Below are 3,787 nucleotides of genomic sequence, written 5' to 3' on the forward strand. Positions count from 1 at the left end.
AAAATAAGTGAAACATAGAAAAAAAAAGAGAAATGAAAATGTTCAAACAAAATTGAAAGCCAACAATCAACACTGCAAAACAAAAAACCAACAATGAATTAAACAGTGTGACTGACATGGGTATGTAGAATGAAAGAAAATGGATTAACAAGCAATGAAAGTGAAAGGTTAAAATCTAAAGGAGCGAAAAAACCAGACTGCAATTCAAGATGTATAAAACAAAGGCATGTAAGGAGTGCGAATAAAATCAAAGATAAAATCAAGAACAGTCAGAGAGAACAGCAATTTCTTTGTTCGAAAGGAAAACTGAGGATGTGCTGAAGCATTCATTCTTGTGCTTAGCAATGAAAGCGGCTTCCACTATTTCGCGTGTAAGTTGTTATGGGATCTATTTAGAATGGTCGTTTTCTGAAAAACAGGGGAGCATTTTCTATTGCGGCCGCGTGTGCGACAATGCACTGGCAGGTTTTTGGATGATAACCCTGAAAAATCATTGCTATGCTCCATTAAACATTTATTAATACATCGGCTGGTTTGGCCAATGTATGCCTTGTCAATAAGGGGATAGAGTATTCAACCCCTTCTGGGCATGTTACGGAGGGATTCTTGTGCCTTGTGGTGCAGCCATTATCTCCCTTTGTCGTTTTGTTGACCATGCGATAAAGCTTGATAGGCGGTGCAGGGCTGAAAAGACCACGTGAACACCTGCCTTCTTACCAATCTTCTTGAGATTATGAGAAATCTTTTGAATATAAGGTATTATTGCTACCTTATTTCGCTGTTGGACTTCAGCTGAAGTGCCTGTCATCTTTCCTTTGGAGTTCTTCAACATTTTTCTAGCGACAGAAAGAAGTTCCTGCGGGTATCCCGACTGCGTCAGCCTGCACACTTGAGCTGAAAAGCTATCCTGAAATTTTTGCTTATATGACTTCTTCAAGGCATGACTAAAACTAGATTGTACAATATTCCTTTTAACCAGCTTTGAATGAGCAGAACCATAATTTAAAATGGGTTTCTTGCTCCTTGGCGCGAACGCCCAGCAAACAGGAGTGAAAAAAAAGTCTTAGCTAGAGAAAACGAATAGTATTCTTGTCTGGCACTTCGTGGGTCAGCTCAAGTGGCGCCATTGGGTTCACAAACACGGTCAGAACTTGAGATACCTGGCATAAAATGATTTCATTATTGCAATCTAAGATAACTAAGTAATCATCTACAAATCGAAAGATCTTTAAAACGCATGAGTTATCAAAGCTTTCATTAAGAGCTCAGTCATGCATGACGAGGTAAAGGTCACTGAGAACTGGGGCAATGCATGATCCTATACCGATCCCCTGCCTTTGTATAAAACGAAACCGATTCCAATCTGCAAAGGTTGATTTGAGGTAAGCCGACAACAATTACAAAAAACCATGAACAGTAATGACCCACTTATTCTGAAAAGCAAATGGCCCCATGGGTGTCAATAGAATCACGCACGCATCTCATAAGATCATCCTGCGGTATTGAGTAGAATAGATCTTTTACATCGATGGATAATCTGCTAAACGACTTGCTGCTATTTTCGCTTAAGAACCTGACCACTTCATCTGCGTTTTTCACCTGAAAAGGATCGTTAACAGGAAGCAGGTTGAGGTTGTCCTCTTTTACATCACTGGATAATCCGCTAAAGCCTTGCTGTTATTTTCGCTTAAGAACCTGACAACTTCCTCTGCGTTTTTCACCTGAAAAGGGTCGTTAACAGGAAGCAGGTTGAGGTTATCCTGCAGACATTTTGCAGCATCTTTTTGCCAAGTCATCTTTTTTGAAATAATTACGCGCAGAGGACATCCTATCTGGTGTGTTTTAACGGTAAAAAAAAACATCCGCAAACTGGTCTTTTTCTTTTCTTCAATTGCTCGAGAAAGCTTGGGAAGGTTCAGCTGGTTACAAAGTTTTTTTGCGGAATTTCTTACCTTGGATGTATAAATATTGGAACATTCGACAAAGGCTGACCGGGCAGCTTCCGCCACCTTCGAGAGGTACACACGCTCTGGAAGAACCACAAACCCTCCTTCCTCGTCGGCAGTTAACAATGACAAGTTGTTTTCCTTCAAATGTAAAATCATTTTCTTAATTGGATACCTGTTCCCTTTTTCGCTGCAACGCGTCACCACACCTAAGCCCTCCACAACACATCTTTCGGCTTCACCCTGGGGCGCAAGTCTGGAGACTTGCCTGACCATAGTTAGTTAATCCGGAGCGGTCTTCCTAGGTTCTACAGCTTACTTTGGTCCATGGCTGAGGAGCCGCTGCAGAGCATCAGGAACTTCCGCGACACCTCCGACGAGATGGACAGGATTCCTGGTAGTATTCCTCCTTTCCGGCACAAGAGCTCGAAGTACTCGAAGTGTTAGTGCTGATATCTTCGCCGAAGGAAACGTCGTCAAGGAAGTGGTGTGAGCTTTCCGCCATGGCTGACCACGCCACTGAAGTTCTGTGGCAGCAGGTCCTTCCAGGACTTCGAGCTCTTGTGCCGAAAAGAAGGAATACTATCAGGAATCCTGTCGACCTCGTCGGAGCTGACGCGGAAGTTCCTTATGCTGTGCAGCGGCTCCTCAGCCATGGACCAAAGTATGCTGTGGAACCTAGGAAGACCACTCCGGATTTGCTAACTATGGTCAGGCAAGTCTCCAGGCTGCGCGCCAGGGTGAATCCGAAAAATATGTTGCGGAAGGCGTAGATGTGGTGACGCGTTCCGATACTTCTACATACTTCAGATACTTCTACATCCTGTTCCGATACTCTACATGCAAGATAAGAAATTCCGCAAAAAAAAAGCTTTGCGACCAGCTGAACCTTTCCAAGCTTTCTCGAGCAATTGAAGAAAAGAAAAAGACCAGTTTGGAGATCTTTTTTAGAGTTAAAACACACAAGATAGGATGTCCTCTGCGCGTAATTGTTTCAGCAAAGATGACCTGGCAAAAAGATGTTGCAAAATTCTTGCAGGAGAACCTCAACCTGCTTTCTGTTAACGACCCTTTTCAGGTGAAAAGCGCAGATTAAGTAGTCAGGTCAGCAGCAAGGCTTTTAGCTGATTCTCCATTGATGTAAAGGATTTATTCTACTCAATACCGCAGGATGATCTTATGAGATGCGTGCGTGATTTTATTGACACTCATGGCACCGTGGCTTTTCAGAATAAGTGTGGCATTACTGTTGATGGTTTTTTGGAATGTTGTCGGTTTACCTCAAATCAACCTTTGCAGATGGGATGGGTCTCGTTTTATACAAAGGCAGGGGATCTGTATAGGATCATGCATTGCCCCAGTTCTCAGTGACCTTTACCTCGTCATGCATGACCGAGCTCTTAATGAAAGCTTTGATAACTTATGCGTTTTAAAGATCTTTCGATTTGTAGATGATTACTTAGTTATCTTAGATTGCAATAATGAAATCATTTTATGTCAGGTACCTCAAGTTCTGACCGTGTTTGCGAACACAATGACGCCACTTGAGCTGACCCACGAACGGTGAATTTCCGTCTGTGTAACGTGCCTGAAACAATTGTTCATTGCTTTATTCTGTGTCGAGATGATATGTTCTTTTGGGACATACTACAACAAACTCTTAGCAAGGACTTTGAAGTTACACCATATACTAATAGATTTTGCCTGTTGACAAACACTCTGTTGTGCCTTACGATATATTTATGTTGATGGAACTATTCAGTCTTTGCAAAATCCGTATGATGGACAGACATGTCGAGCCACCAAGATCGTCCAAATCCGTTTTTTGTGAGCAGTGTGCT

The sequence above is a fragment of the Amblyomma maculatum genome, chromosome 4, assembly GCF_055883805.1.
Source record: "Amblyomma maculatum isolate TAMU_Amacu chromosome 4, ASM5588380v1, whole genome shotgun sequence".
NCBI classification, from domain to species: Eukaryota; Metazoa; Arthropoda; class Arachnida; order Ixodida; family Ixodidae; genus Amblyomma; species Amblyomma maculatum.